This window comes from Eriocheir sinensis, unplaced genomic scaffold (genome assembly GCF_024679095.1).
Source record: "Eriocheir sinensis breed Jianghai 21 unplaced genomic scaffold, ASM2467909v1 Scaffold251, whole genome shotgun sequence".
NCBI classification, from domain to species: Eukaryota; Metazoa; Arthropoda; class Malacostraca; order Decapoda; family Varunidae; genus Eriocheir; species Eriocheir sinensis.
In genome coordinates, this window is record NW_026111556.1 from 142,258 (window position 1) to 159,872 (window position 17,615).

Genomic DNA, 17,615 nt, shown 5'->3' on the forward strand with positions numbered 1-17,615 from the left:
TAATAGTGAAGACAATAAAGGAGAATATTGGGTCTTGCAAAACGGCGAAGAAAAGAGAAAAGAAAAAGAAGACAAAACAGAAAAAAAGAAAAAGTAGAGACAAGGAGAGAGAAAAAGACAAAGAGAAAAGGGTATAGGAAAGGAGAAAAAAGAAGAAAAGAAGAAAAAGGAAGAAAAATGACAAAGAAAAGTGTAAAGCAAAGGAGAGAGAAAAGAAATAAAGTAAAAGTAAAGAGAGAGAGAGAGAGCGAGAGAGAGAGAGAGCGAGAGAGAGAGAGAGAAAGGCGGTTGTTCGTCCAATTCTAGTCAATTTGTCCCCACTATTTACACTCCCTGAAGGTGGAATAGGAAATACGTCTCTCTCTCTCTCTCGACTGCACACTTCCTTCCTCTCTCATTTTTTTCTTCTTTACTCTTTTTTTTCTTACGTCCTCAGATTTTCTTCCTCTATTTATCTTGCTCTTTTTTTTTTCCTCTTCTTACGGTTCTTTTACTTAATCTTCTTTTCCCTCCTCCTCCTCCTCCTCCTCCTCCTCCTCCTCCTTCAACACTTCTCTTCAAGCCAGACTTCCTTCCTTCCCCTCCATTCATTTCTCTGTTCTCCTCCTCCTCCGCCTTCGCCTTCGCCTCCTCCTCCTCCTCCTCCTCCTCCTCCTCCTCCTCCTCCTCTTTCTCCTCCTCCAGCCACAGACTTCCTCTCTTCACTCTCTTATTCTTCCATTTCCTCCTTCTCCTCCTCCTCGTTCCATTCCTCCTCCTCCTCCTCCTCCTCCTCCTCCTCCTCCTCTTCTCCTTTCTCTCCCCTACCACAGACTTCCTTCATTTCTTTACGCTGCTCTCTTCCCAACTTCCTCCTCCTCCTCCTCCTCCTCCTCCTCCAGAAGGAAGTAATAGATACCGACGGTTTCGTGTTTTCCTAAGGAGGTTTCTTCGCCTTACCCGGCAGCGCAGAGACCTTGGAGAGACCAGACACATCGCCTTAGCATGTAGAAGAAAGGGGGAGGGGAAAGAGGAAAGGGGAAGATGGAAGGAGAAGAGGGGAAGACGGAAACAAGTCAAGTGAGAGAAAAGGGAGAGGAGAATAGTAAGAAGGGGGGAGAGGAAAGGGGAGAAGGGAGGGAAAAGGGGGAAAGGGGAAGAGGAAGACAGGGAACATGAGAGGAGAATAGGGAGGGCGGAAGGGTAAGGAAAAGGAAGGGTAAAGAAGGGAAAAGGGAGGAGGAAGGGAAAGTAAAGGGAGGGAAGGGGGGAAAAGGGAAAGAGAAAAAAGGGAACACAAGAGGAAGAAAAGGGAGAGCGAAAGGGGAGAGGAGGAGCGGAGAAGGGAGGGGAGGGATGGGAGAAACAAGGACGGGGTAACAGAGGGAACACAAATAAAGAAAAGGGAAAATAAAAGAAATAGGAAAGGGAGGAGTAAAGAAAGGGAGAATCTACAAAGCAAGGGTAGGGAAGGGAGAAGAAGAGAGAAGGGGAGGGAAAGTGGAAAGGGGGAAGAAAGAATATCAGTGGTAGAGAGGAGAATGGAAGGAAGAGTGAGATTAGAATAAGTTGGTGAAGGAATAAGTAGAATGAGGAGAGAAACCGAAGGAGTGTAAAGAGAGTGCATTGGGACGAAAAGAGAAGGAAAGGAAGGAAGACGAACAGGAGAGAAAGAGAACAGAAGACAAGAGTTGGGGGGTGGGGGAAGAGAATGAAAGGGAGAAGAAGTGGAGAGGAATAAAAGGGAAGGGAAAGGAAGATGGAAGGGGATTTCGAGTGAGGGTGATAGGGGAGGGTGATGGGAATAGTGATGAGGGGAAAGGGAGAGGGAGGAGATAGTGGAGGGGAGGGCAAGCAGGAGGGGGGAGAGGCCTAGTCACCCACTCACGCTGCGGAGAAGGAGCAGAGTGACAGACACACTTGTACCTCTTCAATAATTCACACTTTCTACATATCTGCGGAGGCCTGACGAGAGAGAGAGAGAGAGAGAGAGAGAGAGAGAGAGAGAGAGAGAGAGAGAGAGAGAGAGAGAGAGAGAATAGAATATTACAGAACAGAGCATAAGAGGAGGGAGGAGAAAAGAAAAGCAGGGAGGGAAGAGAGGAATAAAGAAAAGTTGATAAAGAAAGAAACAAGACGGAAAGAAGGAAATATTAATAAATCAAGAAGGAATAAATGTGACTGACTGACTGACTGACTGACTGACTGGCTGACTAACTGACTGACTGGCTGATTGACTGACTGACTGGCTGACTGGCTAACTAACTAACTCTGACTGACTGACTGACTGACTGACTAACTGACTGGCTGACTGACTGACTGGCTAACTAACTAACTGACTGACTGACTGACTAACTGACTGGCTGGCTGACTGACTGACTGACCAAGAACAAAAAAAGAGAAATAAATCACACCCAAAAAAAAATCCCCAAAGTCATGAATCATTAACCAGAGACATCAATCAAAAAAAATATTAAAAAAAATCACACAAATAAAATAAAAAGTAAAAAAAAAAGTGAAAGCAGACTCTCCCTTAATGAACCGCCATGACCTTTGACCTTTCCCTGACCTCACACTCGATAAGGAAGGAACGGGTCAGTTAGTGTCATCACGGGGAGGCCAGGTCACACGGCAGGTCAAATATGCAAGCTGCCAGTCATCCCAGCACGCCAGTCAGTCAGTCAGTCAGGCAAGTCAGTCAGTCAAAGAGTGTCTCAAGACTTCATTAAACTTGACCTTCGACTTATAAATACGGAAGGGAAGGAGGTGGAGAAGGAGGAGGAGGAGGAGAGAGTGTGGAAGCGGGGGAAGGCAATGGTGGACGTGTGTGTGTGTGTGTGTGTGTGTGTGTGTGTGTGTGTGTGTGTGTGTGTGTGTGTGTGTGTCATGTACGGTTGGCCTGTCTTGCATCCGTTTCCCTGTCTGTCTATCTTGCTGTCTGTCTGTCTGTCTTAGCTGGTCATTCCTGTCTTTAACATACTTCTGTCTATGTCTGTCTCTCTTTTTCGTTCACTCACCCCACTATCTCTAATTTCCCTTTCTCTAATCTACTGTCTCTCTCGGTTATCATCATCAAATTTTATCTTCTTTTTATTCTCTCTATCTCCCCTATGACGCTATCTCTCGGGCACTAGGACAGCAATATCAAAGGGAATTTCTATGTATCTCTCTTTTGAAAACTCTATCGGGCACTATCACCATCGCTCTCCTTCTTGCATGATCACAACACTATCTCCTTGTCACTGTCTCTCACTCTCTTATCTAGTAGTATTATCTCTCGTTTTAATTTTCTCTCGTACACTCATTCTTTCTCGGCCACAATCCCTCACTGTTTCTATCTCTCCAGGGCGCTGTCTCTCTCTATCTCTCTTTCTGGGATGCTGTCTCTCTCTCTGTCTCACTCTCGGGTCACTCTTCACTATACGGCACGCACTGTCTCTCTCTATCTCTCTTGGATGCTGTCTCTCTCTCTGTCTCACTCTCAGGTCACTTTCTCTTAACGCCACGCACTGTCTCCTCTATCTCTCTTGGATGCTGTCTCTTTCTCTGTCTCACTCTCACGTCACTTTCTCTTTTAGCCCCGCGCTGTATCTCTCTTTTTCTCTCTTTCTCTCTCTAGGGTGTTTCTTTTTCTGCCTCTCTTTAGGATTCTCTCTCACTCTTTGTCTCTCAATGTTTCACCGTTACTGCCTCTCTCTCTTTCTCTCCCACTCACTCTCTTTCACTGCCGTGTATCTCTCTTCCTCTCTTTCTTCAGGGTATTTCTTTTCCCTTTGTCTCTCGCTGTTTCACCCTTGCTGTCTCTTCCTATCTCTCTCTCTCTCTCTCTACCACTCACTCTCTCTGGCACTACCGTCTTCAGGACACTGTTGGAGGGTACTACCAGAGTCACGGTGCCACAGGGCCTGTCTCTGCCCACCCCCCTCAGAGGTTCGCGGCGTCACAGGGGTTAGCAATGGGTTCGTTATATGGGGGGGGTGCAAGGAGGCGTTACGGGGGGCGGGGGAAGGCACCATATGTAGGGAAGGGAGGGTGAAGGGGGGGTGAGGGGACGGTTGGGTAGACGGAAGGGAAAAGAAAGATGGGAAAGGAACGTGACGGTGTGAAAAGTTTATAAGGAAGGAAGATGGAGAGGAAAGCAAATGAGAAATAAGAAGGAAAAAGAGAGAGAGAGAGAGAGAGAGAGAGAGAGAGAGAGAGAGAGAGAGAGAGAGAGAGAGAGAAATGAGATGAAACACATGGATAACGAGGAGGAGGAGGAGGAGGAGGAGGAGGAGGAGGGTGCCCACTGCGGGAGGTAAGGGTGCTTGGGAACAGAGGAGGGAGGGAAAGAGGAAGGGAGGGAGGGAGGGAGAGACGCGGCAGGGGAGGAAAACAAGCAAAGAGAGAGAGAGAGAGAGAGAGAGAGAGAGAGAGAGAGAGAGAGAGAGAGAGAAACACGGAGGGGTAGAAAAGAAAAGAATAGCAAACATAGATATACCTTCCTGTGTGTGTGTGTGTGTGTGTGTGTGTGTGTGTGTGTGTGTGTGTGTGTGTGTGTGTGTGTTATTTCCCTTGGCAGGTGATGGGGATTACCGAGGGGAAGGAAACGATGGAAGAGAAAAAAAGGAAGGAAAATCATATATGCGAATGGGGGGAGAGAAAAAAAATTAAGTGAGGAAATTATGAGCATGTGAATGAAGAATGAAAAGAGGATAAGGAAAGATGAAAAGAGGAAAAGAGGATAAAGGATGAAAATAAATGCAAGAGGAGATGAAGGAATAAAGAAACGAAGGGAATAAGAGAGACAGCAGAAGGCGGAATAGGAGGAGTAACGAAAAATAGAAAACATGATTAAAACAGACGAGAAAAGAAGAAAAGTCACGGGAAGAAAATGGCTATAGGAAGAGAACACACGAGAGTAAATTAACGAAAACAAATAGAGAAAAAAAAAAGAGTGCATGGATAAATGTCATACAAAAAAACAGTTACTGATAAAACATAAAACAAGAGAAAATAAAAGAAAACAATACCGGAAACAAAATGGATACGCGAGAGAAACACAAAAATTAATGAGAAAAAAAGGGTTCCAGAAATACACACACAAATAAAGTTTCTGACAAAAATTACAAAAAAAGAACAGAAAATAGAAAAAAGTTAATAGCAAGCAACACAGAAACCAAAAAAAATATTAAAGAAAGTACTGAAAAAAAACGCAAAAGAAAAATGAGAAACGCAAAAAAAAGGGCAATGAAAAATATTACAAACGAAAACAAAAACAAAAAAAAAAGAGAATAAACGAGACAACGAGTAATAACGAGTAGGGTACCTGGGGATAACGAGAGACGAATTATGACACGGAGGGGGGGAGGGAGTGAGGAAAGGGAGGAGTTAGGGAGACAAAAAAAAAAAGAAAAAAATATACAGGTGTGAAAAGAGGGGGAGGAAAAGGGCGGAGGAAAAAGAAAGAAAAAAGGGATATTAATGGAGTACTACATCATAATAAAAGGGAGGAAAGAAAGGGGACAAAAAAAGGGAAGAATGCCATTAAAAGGTAAGAAAAGGGGAAGGAGAGGAAGAAAAAACAGAAAAAAAGTGAAGAGCAGAAGTACAAGTGAGAAAAAGAAGATAATTAAGGAATAGAGAGGAAGAAAAACAGGAGAAAAGGAGGAAAAATAAGGGAAAAAAGGAAGAAAAGGGAGGAGGGGAAAAACGAAATATATAAGGAAGTAAATCATAGAAGGGGAAAAAAAGAAGGAAGAGAGGGGGAAAAAAAGGAGACAGGAGGAGGAAAAAAGGGGAAGAAGTAGAAAAAGGGGAAAAAAAACGGAGTACAGCACCATAAAAAAGAAGGAAAAAAAGGGCGAAGAGGAGGAAAATAAGGGAGAAGAAGAGGAAAATAAAGAAAGAAAGAAAAGGGAAGAGGGAAAAAACGAAACATATAAGGAAGCAGATCATAAAAGGGAGAAAAAAAGAAGGATGAGGAGGAAAAAAAGAAAGGAGGAAGAAAATAAGGGATGGTGAGGAAAATAAATAAAGAAAAGGGAAGAAGGGAAAAACAAAATATACGTTTAAGGAAGTACATCATAAAAGGGAGAAAAAAAGAATGGAGAGAGGAGAAAAAAAAAGAAGGGAGGAGGAAAAAAGAAGAAGTAGAAGAAGAAGGGACAAAAAACGGAGTACATGGCCATAAAAAAGGAGGAAAAAAGGGGAGCAGAGGAAAAAAAGGAGGAGGAAAAAAGGAGGAGGACAAGAGGAGGAGGAAAAAAGGGGACAAACAAGGTGTACAATCTCATTAGGAAGGGGATCACACGGTTATTATTTTCCTCACACCTTCCTTTCATCCTTCCATTACTTATATTTTTTTCCTCCTTTAATCTCCTTTTCAAACCACTCATTTCTTTCCATCTTACTTTTTTTGCCCATTCGTCATTCTATCTTAAAACATTCTATCTTTTTATCCTCCCAAAATTGATCCCTCTTTCGGCCACCTCTTTGGATTCTTTTTCGGAGCAGCGAGTATCGGGCTTTTTTTTATTATTGTTTCCTTTTTTTGTTTGCCCTTGAGCTGTCTCCTTTGTTGTGAAAAAAAAACACTCCTTCTTTCATCTACTTTCTTTACCATTTATTCCTTCACTTGTCTTCTCTTCCTCATTCGCTTCTCATTTGTCTTTCTATCCATCTTTCTATCTCTTCTTTTTTCCGCTACTTTCTTCACCGTTCACTTCTTCACTTTCTTCTTTACTTCGTCTTTCACTATGTGTTATTCTTTATTTTCTACTTATTTTTCGTTTTTTTCCCATTTATCTTTCTTTACTACTTCTCCTCCTTTATTCAATCTATCCTTCTTTTCTCTATCTACCTTTCTCTATTCTGTTCCTGCTTTCTCCTGTTTCCTTATTCACTTTCTCTGTTATCAAGTTTCACTGTCTCTGGTATTGGTCATGTTTCTCTCTCTCTCTCTCTCTCTCTCTCTCTCTCTCTCTCTCTCTCTCTCTCTCTGTTGGTCTTATCTATATCCTCTCTCCTTCCTTACATCCCTTCCTCCTCCTCCTCCTCCTCCTCCTCCTCCTCCTCCTCCTTCTCCTCCTCCTCCTCTTCCTCCTCCTCCTCCTCCCAACAAAGGACAAAGAGTATATGTTGTAAATTCAGTCAAATGAATTTCTACCGCTGAGGTGATGAGAGAGAGAGAGAGAGAGAGAGAGAGAGAGAGAGAGAGAGAGAGAGAGAGATGGCGTGTTTGTATATGTGAAAATTGGTATAGTGTGTTTGACTGGCGTATTTATTGTGTGTGTGTGTGTGTGTGTGTGTGTGTGTGTGTGTGTGTGTGTGTGTGTGTGCTCTATTTCTCATAATCATGCCTCTTGTAACCGACTTCAACAAGCCTCCTCACGATCCTCCTCCTCCTCCTCCTCCTCCTCCTCCACTTCCTAAACTTTCATAACAACACAAAAGCCACCAGAACCACTCTTGCTCCTCCTCCTCCTCCTCCTCTTCCTCATCCTCTTCCTCCTCCACTTCCTAAACTTTCATAACAACACAAAAGCCACCAGAACCACTCTTGCTCCTCCTCCTCCTCCTCTTCCTCCTCTTCCTCCTCCACTTCCTAAACTTTCATAACAACACAAAAGCCACCAGAACCACTCTTGCTCCTCCTCCTCCTCCTCCTCCTCCTCCTCCTCTTCTTCCTCTTCCTCCACCTCTTCCTCGTTATTTTCATCCTACTTAAACTCTTCCCCAACAGCAGAATCACAATACATACCATCAGTAACTACCTCCTCCTCCTCCTCCTCCTCCTCCTCCTCCACGCATAACAGGCTTTTGGCGGCTTCCCTCGCCTTCGTAAATATTGCCTGGCAGCCTAAATATATCTACACCAGGTAAATGTTGCCCACGCCCTGCATATCCTGGCACAGATGAGCTCAGGTGAAGGAGAGAAAGGAGGAGGAGGAGGAGGAGGAGGAGGAGGAGGAGGAGGAGGAGGAGGAGGTGGAGGTTTGGAAACGCTATAACATTGAAGAGCAAGAATCAAAACACCTGAGGGCTTATAACGAGGCTGTATGCTCCGGTGATTTAATAATTTTGACAGGTATTTTAATCACCTGCAGAATTAATGAAAACACTCGTTGTACGACCGTGCGGGAACGTTACACCACGTCAGTCAAAAGGAACGGTCACTATGATTTTGTTAACTTAATCGTGTTCGCATTAAATAATTGTGTAGAAAGACTGATCTATTTGTCGTAGTTTCAGTCTGTAATAGATTTCTGTTTCACACTTCAGTTCTTTTCCCTATACTGAATGCATTACGGTCAGCTTCATCGCTCGAATATTATAACTTTTTTTTTTCAGCCCCAGCAGCCAACAGTTTCTTCTTTGTTTTCGATGTAATATTTGCTAAAGGCTTCCTGCACACCACCCTTTCAGTTTTAACACACCTTATACTTACTCAATTCTTTTCCCTATATTGAATGCATTACAGTCAGCTTCATCGCTCGAATACTATAACTTTTTTTTTTTCAGCCCCAGCAGCCAACAGTTTCTTCTTTGTCTTCGATGTTATAATTACTAAAGGATTCCAGCACACCACCCTTTCAGTTTTAACACACCTTATACTTAATTCTTTTCCCTATACTGAATGCATTACGGTCTGCTTCATCGCTCGAATATTATAATTTTTTTTTTTTCAGCCCCAGCAGCCAACAGTTTCTTCTTTGTTTTCGATGTTATAAATCCTGAAGGCTTCCTACACACCACCCTTTCAGTTTCAACGCACCTCATACTTAATTCTTTTCCCTATACTGAATACATTACGGTCCGCTTCATCGCTCGAATATTATAACTTTTTTTTTCAGCCCCAGCATCCAACAGTTTCTTCTTTGTCTTCGATGTTATAAATCCTGAAGGCTTCCTACACAACAGCCTTTCAGTTTCAACGCACCTCATACTTACTTCAATTCTCCCACCTTCTATTTATCTATTTATATTTACTTCCATTTATTTCCATGTACTAACTATTATTTATCTACTTTTCCTCACCCTATTTTGCAAACACATTTCCCTCGCCTTTCGTTAACTTACTTTCCATTCGCTTCCCTTTACTTTCATGTACTATTAAATTTACTTACTTCAATTCACATTCTTTTGCTCATCTTTCATTTACTTATTCCTGTTTTCTGACCCTCCTTTAACATACTCCTTTTACTTCTATTTCCTTCCCTTACTCTCATCTACCTCCATTTATTTACTTCCTTCTACTTACTTTCGCTCGTCTTCCTATTAAACCTATTCCCTCACATTCCATTTACTTACTTTTTCTTTCTTACTTTCTTACTTTTACTTTCCTTCACCTTCCCTTCCCGCCTCTTTTTCGTTCCCTTTCCATTTATAGCGGCGTTAGAATCTTTTTCACGTTCCTGTTTGGCCTTCATTCCTCGTTCATTCCCCTTTCTCCCTCGCTTACCTTGCTCTCTCTCTCTCTCTCTCTCTCTCTCTCTCTCTCTCTCTGGTTTCTAAGGGCTAGATTCTTCCTCTCCTTCTCCTGGGGTCTGCGTTGTTACCTCCTCCTCCTCCTCCTCCTCCTCCTCCTCCTCCATCTCTTGCTCCTGCCGCCCCGCAACACTTGAAAGAAACCACTTGAAAACCATCACAGAGGCGGAGGAAAGGGAGGAGGGGTGGAGGGGTGGAGGGGTGGAGAGAAGAGAGAGAGAAAAGAGGGTGGAAGCGGATGCCGTGGTGGTGGATAAATGTAAGAAGTGATGATGCTGGTGGTGGTGGTGGTGGTGGTGATGATAGTGGTGATGATAATGGTGGTAAAATAATAAAATACAAATAAATAAATAGATAAGAGACATGATGATGATAATAATAATGAGAAAAAAAGAAAAAAAAGATGAAAATGATGAAGGAAATAGAAAAAAGACGAAGAAAAGGAAGAGGAAAAAGAAAATGAAAAAGAAAATTAAGAAGAGGAAGAAAATGATAAAGATTAAAATGAAAAAGGAAAAAAAAAGAAATACCACCATTTGCTTTAGAGAAAAAAAAATGAAAAGGAGAAAGAAGAAAGATCGAGAGAGAGAAGAGAAGGAAGGGAGAGAATGAGGATAAGGAGAGAGAGAGGGAGGGAGGGAGGCAGGGAGAGAATGAGGATAGGGAGGGAGGGAGGGAGAGAATGAGGATAAGGAGGGAGGGAGGGAGGGAGGGAGAGAAAGGAGGGAGGAAGTGTGAGTTAGTACAGAAAAAATAAACGTCAGAACCAATGCAGAGTCAGGTGTGTGTGTGTGTGTGTGTGTGTGTGTGTGTGTGTGTGTGTGTGTGTGTGTGTGTGTGTGTGAGAGAGAGAGAGAGAGAGAGAGAGAGAGAGAGTACCTGAATTAAATTACATCACAACCAAACGGCTCTCTCTCCAACGCCCATCAATTGCATAAGGAACCACCCCTTACGAACACACACACACACACACACACACAACCACACACACACACACACACACATATATTTCTTCTTCCCTACCACTTTCCCCTTTTACAACGCAACCTTCTCTCTCTCTCACCCTATCGCTCCATTCCTCTTTATTCTCCCTCTCCCTTTCCTCCACATTCTTCCTCCATCCCTCCCTCTTCCTCTCTCCCTCTCTGCCTCATTTACTCTCCCTCACAGCCTTCCTCTCCTCCTCCTCCTCCTACGCCTCCTCCCTCAAGCTCTCCTTCCCTCGCTATCTCTTTCTCCTTCATCCTCCTTCCTTCCCTTTCCTTTATCTCTTTCTCCTCCATTCTCTTTCCTTTTATCTTTCTCTCTCCATTTTCTTCTCTTTCTTCCTCTATTTTTTCACTTCCACGCAGCGACAGAATCACACTTCTTCCTCTCCTCCTTTCCTTCCTCTCCTATTCTCCTTCCCTTCTCCTCCTTCTTCCTCCTCCTCCTCCTCTTCTAAAGGAAAGACAACAACCCTATAGAAGAGTCAAATGATCTTTCTCCTCCTCCTCCTCCTCCTCCTCCTCCCCTCACTACTGCTTCTAATCATTCCCCTTTTCTACCTCCCCTTCCTCACTTCCTCTTCCTCCTCCTCCTCCTCCTCCTCATCTGTTAGAGCTGTGTGTGTGTGTGTGTGTGTGTGTGTGTGTGTGTGTGTGTGTGTGTGTGTGTGTGTGTGTGTGTGTGTGTGTGTGTGTATTCCTTAATCATTTTCGTCTCTTCCTCATTAAATCGTCGCAGTAAGAGAACACTAAGAGAAGCAACCCCCCTCTCTCTCTCTCTCTCTCTCTCTCTCTCACTAAGCAGATCATGTGATGATGAATCTGTGTATTGTTATATGTAATATATAACAGACAAGCTCTCTCTCTCTCTCTCTCAAATAACACCTGTAATTCACACATTTTACAGACCTCACCTGTAATACACAATACCTTGCTATGCACCCTCGTAGGACCTCACCTGGGATACGCAATACCGTAAAACGTCACCTTAACTTTCACCTTCGTCAAGAGCTCACCTGTCTGCTCGGGTCTCGTTAATAAATGGAGAATAACATGATAGTACGACCCATTCAACGCAGGTTCGGGATGAGCTCTTCGTTGAACGCTCTTTATGGTTGCTACGAGGAGAGGTTGGCAAGAGTGGACGTATTGTAAGCTGATAGGATGGGTTTGTATTGCTCGTTAGCGTGTGTGTGGGTGCTGATCTGGCTGTCTGTTTGCTGTCTGTGTCTATCTGTCTGACTTTATCTTTCTGTCTCTCCATCTATCTACCTATCACATGGCTCACTTATCAACACTCCTTTTATTCCTCTTTTTCTACATGTTTTTCCTCTTTTTCTTCCATTTTTCCTTCTTCCTGTTTACCCTCCCTCCATTCCTCATTGCTTCTCTCCTTCCCTTTCCACCTTTCTCTCCTTTCTCCCTTTTATCTCCTATTTCAACCCCCCCCTTCCCTCCTCTTCCCTTTTTCTCTTCTTCCTGTTCACCCTCCTACCATTCCTCATGCTTCCCTCCTTCCCTTTCTTTCTTCCTCTCCTTTCTTCCTTTCCATCTCCTCTTTCACCCCCCTCTCTTCCCTCCTCTTACCTCCTTCAATTTTTCATTTTGTCCATTACTCATTTCTTTCCTCCTTCTATTTCCCCCTTTCTCTATTCTTCCTTGCTTCCCTCCTTCCCTCCCTTCGTCCACCTGTTACCTTTATCGATTTCCTCCCTTTCTCCTTCCCTCCCTGCCTTCCTCCTTCCCTCCCTGCCTTCCTCCTTCCCTCCCTCTCTCCCCTTGACACTTGAGGAGGTGAGACACTTCCCCACAGTAAAACACACCCACTTAACACGTTCGTTCTCTCTCTCTCTCTCTCTCTCTCTCTCTCATTCTTTTTTTATCTTGCAGTTCTAATTCTTTTTTTTTTACTCATTCTTCTATTTTTTCTCACCTCAAAAGTAATATATTTTTTTTCTTTCTATTTTTCAGTTTTTTTTAATAAGTAGTTTTATTTTTTACCTTAGAGCTGCTTTTTTTTTTTTTTTTTTGTCTTCGGTGAGTTATTTAAGCTTTTTCCCTAACAATTCATTCTTCCTATTTTTTTCTTATTTATTTAACTTTGCAGTGCGTTTTCATTCTTCTTTTTTCTCTTTTTTTTCTCTCTTTCTTCCCTTCCCGTGGCGTTCCAATTCATTCTTACCATTTTATCTCCCATTCTATCTTGCAAGGCTTTCTAATTTTCCTCTCTTATCTTTTTGTTTCCTTTCCACAGCGTTCAAATTCAATCTTACTGCTTTTCTCTATTATATCTTTCCAGAGACTTTCAATTCATTCTTACAATTTATTTATCTTTGTTTTATCTTCCAGTGCGTTCTAATTCTTTCTTATCTTTTTTTCCCTTTCCAAAGCGTTCCAGTGCCGGCGCAAGTTCACTTTTCTTTCCTCGTGGTGCTTTACTTTCTGATTCATGGCCAGTTTTATCTCCCCGCACCCGCTTCACTCCGCTCTTCTTTTTATCAAGGGTATAGTAAGAAGAGGAAGTGTGTTAGTGGCGAAGGTACAGATGGGGGAGAAGGAAAGACGGTAGGAGTGAACAGTTGTATGGCGGAGATTCGTTAGCTGTTCTGTTGTTATTGTTTATCGGGTACCTTATTTACTCTTCCTCTCCATTCCTCCACTTTTTCTCTCCCAACACTCCCTTTATTCCGCCTTTCCCTCCCTCATCTCTAATACCCTTTCATTCCTCCCTTCCCTCCCCTATCTCCAACACTCCCTTACTCCACTCTTTCTACCCATTCCTTCCCTCCATCGTCCTTCCTTCCCTCATCACCCACACCCCTTTATTCCGCCCTTCCTCCACTCCTTCATCTCCCTCAACCTTATTCCCCACTCTTTCTTCCCATTTCTTCCCTCCATCATCTCCTCACATCCTCTTCTTCCCGACTCCTACGCTGCTTGATCGGTGTTTTATTGTGCTTCCCATTTTATTAATTCCTCGTTCTGTTTGACGCCTTTCCTTCGGTGATTATTTTTTTTTCACTCATTTTTCATACCTCATTTTACTCTTTCTTTTGTTTCTGTATTTTCCTATCTGTTTACCTACCTACCTTACTCTCTACCAATCTACCTCCTTATCTATCTCTTTCGGCCGCCTCTTTAGATTCTTTTTAGGAGCAGCGAGTAGCGGTTTTTTTTATTATTATTATTTCCTTTTTTGTGCCCTTGAGCTGTCTTTGTTGTAAAAAAAAAATCTATCTATCTATCTAACTAGTGATTTATCTATCCATCTATCAATCAGTCTATCAAATCTTCATTCCACACACACACACACACACACACACACACACACACACACACACACACACGCCAAACCTTGATCCGTTTCCTCCACTCCTTCCTTCATCTCGAGTCTCAGGTGTTGTTGCTTACCTGTAAAGAAAGGAAAAGATCTCATTAATACACCGCAGGAAAACAACCACACACACACACACACACACACAATAAGGAACACCCAGGGAAGCATAACATTGAATTGGAATCTAATCATAAAACAATCCGATCCTTTAATACAAACAAAACGGGAAATAAACTTCGTCCGAGATTCAGGAGTCTATACCGGCCAGCCCTAGCCCTGCACGTGACACACACACACGCGAACACACACACACACACACACACACACACACACACACACACACACACACACACACACACACACACACACACACACACACACACAAACACACACAAAAAAGAGAAAAGAAGGAAAATAAGAATGAATGAAAGTTTGAAAGAAAGAAAGCGAGAAAAAAAGAAAGAAAGTTGGAAGGAAAGAGAAAGAAAGAGACAGAAAAAAAGAAAGAAAGGAAGAAAAAAAGACAGAAAGAAAGATAAGGAAAGAAAAAAGAAAGAAAAAAAAATGAAGGAAAGAGAGAGAGAGAGAGAGAGAGAGAGAGAGAGAGAGAGAGAGAGAGAGAGAGAGAGAGAGAGAGAGAGATGTATTTCGAAACAAGCCAATAAGTAGGACAGCTTTACAGCTATCCTACTGAGCGCTTTTATATCTTGAAATAATGCGAAAATGAAAAGAAGAAAAATAGGAACAAATAGGGAGTTTAGAGCAGATTAGGAGAAGGAGAAGGAGGAGAGGGAGGAGGAGGACAAAGAATGAAAAGAAGGAGAGAAAGAAGAGAAGAGGAAGTAAAAGCCAAGTTAAGAGGAGGAGGAGGAGGAGGAGGAGGAGGAGGTGAGGGCAATGCTTAAAGGGGAAAATACCGTAAACAAAAGATTTCATTGCACGCTTAGAACTATAAAAAGGACAAATCTTTATTAAAACTTAGTAATAATAACAACGACAATAATAACAATGATCATGAAAATAACAGTGATAGTCTTTCTCTCTCTCTCTCTCTCTCTCTCTCTCCTCGCGGCAAACTTTACTCTCTCCCGGAATATCGCGAGATTGAAAGTTACGGAGGAGGAGAATATCATATTTTTAAAAAGATTTCACGCCGCGGAGTCGCTGTAAAAATGCTTTCAGAAAAGTTACACAAAGACAATAACTTAAGGCCGGGCATGCAGGGGGGGGGGGGGAGAGAGATAGAGAGAGAGAGAGAGAGAGAGAGAGAGAGAGAGAGAGAGAGAGAGAGAGAGAGAGAGATTAAAAAAAAAATGGAATAAATCTAATGAATGGTGTAAATAAGTAAACGAATGAATGAACGATTGAGAAAATAAATTGATTAATGAAGAGAGAGAGAGAGAGAGAGAGAGAGAGAGAGAGAGAGTCATTACCAACTTGAATCAGGGCCAAATAATATATTCTATTCCTACTACTTTAAATTCCAGATTATGAAGTGTGCCGTAACAGACAGGCGGAGGCGGCTATTCGCTTTATGCCGTCTGTCTGTCTGCTCCTTTGTGCCTGTCCGAGTGTGTTTCTTCGTCTTTACGCTTGACTCTGTGTGTGTGTGTGTGTGTGTGTGTGTGTGTGTGTGTCTCCGTCTGTGTGTGTCTGTCAGAGTGAGTGAGTCATTGTCAGTCTGTTGTTATTGCTTTCTGCCCGTCATAATTTCACACCCTGCCTGTCTGTTTCTGTCTGTCTGTCTGTCTGTGTCTGTCTTCTCTCTGCCCCTGTCTGATATTTTCTGTCTGCCAAAATCCATGTCTTTCTTTCTGTATTTTCTATGGGTTTTTTTTTTTTATATCCGTCTGTCATCAATCTCTTGTCTTTTTATATATCTGTCTATTCGTCTATCTTCCCTCTCTCTCTCTCTCTCTCTCCCGCCATGAAAGTTAAGTGTAGGTGGCGCCACCGATGCAGAAAATTGATAAAAATGGAACACTTTGATCTGTTTTAATGAGTATATTGTGAGGGAAACGAAAACCCAATGATAAAACTAATGATGATGAAAATAATAATGATGATGATGATGAGGAGGAGGATGATGTCAAGTGTCAATAATGAAAGGATTGATTTGTTTTTACAGTGAAGAAGAGTAAATAAAGAAGTAAAAACAGCGCATGATGATGACGGTGAAGGTGACGATAATGAAGGTGTAAGGATGATGATTCTGATGTTTACAATGATGATGATGGTGAAGACAACAGTGATGAGGATAAGAAAACGCCGATTAAGATACCAATGACGATGATAATGGTGAAGATGATGACGATGATGATGATAGTGATGATAAAGATGAAGATGATGATGACGATGATGGTGGTGATGATGATGACGATGATGATGATAGTGATGATAAAGATGGTGAAGATGATGATGACGATGATGGTGGTGAAGATGATGACGATGATGATGACAGTGATGAAAAAGATGGTGAAGATGATGATGACGATGATGGTGGTGATGATGATGACGATGATGATGATAGTGATGATAAAGATGGTGAAGATGATGGTGATGACGATGATGATGATGATGGTGATGATGATGCACCAGCCGAGTGATTCCTTTCAATGGCTTCTCCGCGGGAAACCTAAATATTATTATTCTTCCGAGATGCGAGAAGAGAGAGGGAGGGAGGAAGGGAGGGAGAGAAGGAGGGAAGAGGGAGAGGAAGGGAGGGATGGAAGGAGAGATAAAGAGCTGAGGGAAAGAAGGGAGGCATAGAAGAAGAAAAAGAAGGGAAGAAGGAAAGGGGGGAAAGAAATGAAAAAAATGGAGGGAAGGGAAGCGGAAGAGGAAGGAAGGGAGGAAGAGAGGTATGGAAGAGAGCAGGAGAAAGAGGAAATGGGAAGTGGAAGAGAAGGAAGGGAGAGAAAGTAAGGAGGGTAAAATGAAGGGAGAGACGGGAGGAAGGAAGGTAAAAGGGAGGGAAGGGTTAGGAGGGAAAGTGGAAGGGAAGGAGAAGCAGAGAAATGAAAGAAGGGAGAGAAGAAGAGGAAGAGGAGGAGGAGGAGGAGGGTAAGAAGGGAGGATTGAAAGAAGGAGCGAGAGAAAACAAAAACAGAGCGAGCGAGAGAGAGAGAGAGAGAGAGAGTAATGAGATGGGGGAGGGAGCAGTGCAGGGGAAAAAAATCATGAAAAATCGAGAATAAGAATTTGCAAAAGGGAGAAAGGGAAGGAGAGAGAGAGAGAGAGAGAGAGAGAGAGAGAGAGAGAGAGAAACAAACGTGGAGGATATTGAAAAAGGAAAACAAATTAAGGGCAAGAAACGGACGGGAGGGAACACAGAGAAATTGAGCAAAAATGGAAAGAACAATAAAAGAAAACAAAATACGAAGAAAGAAAGAAAAACAAACAAAAATAAACGGTGGAAAGCGAACGACGGAAAAAATGGAAAAAAAGGGATAAAGGAGGAGGAGGAGGAGGAGGAGGAGGAGGAGGAGGAGGAAGAAGAGGAGGAGGAAGCAAAAAGTAGAGGTGAAATATATAGAAAGAAAAATAGACGAAGATAAAAGAAGGTAAAGAAAAAAAGGAAAATAAAAGTAAATAACAGGTAGAGAGAGAGAGAGAGAGAGAGAGAGAGAGAGAGAGAGTACGAAAAAGAATGAAAGAAAAAAAAGAGAAGCGAGGCTACAAATTAAGTGAATCAGAAAACGTAAAAAAAAGAAGAAAAAGGAGCGGAAAGAAAATCAACAAAGGGAGGAAAGAAAAAATAAGGCAAATAAAGGAAGGGAAAAAAATAGAAATAAGAAGAAAAAAATCAGAAAAAAAAAGTTAAAATGAAAAAAATATAGATGTCG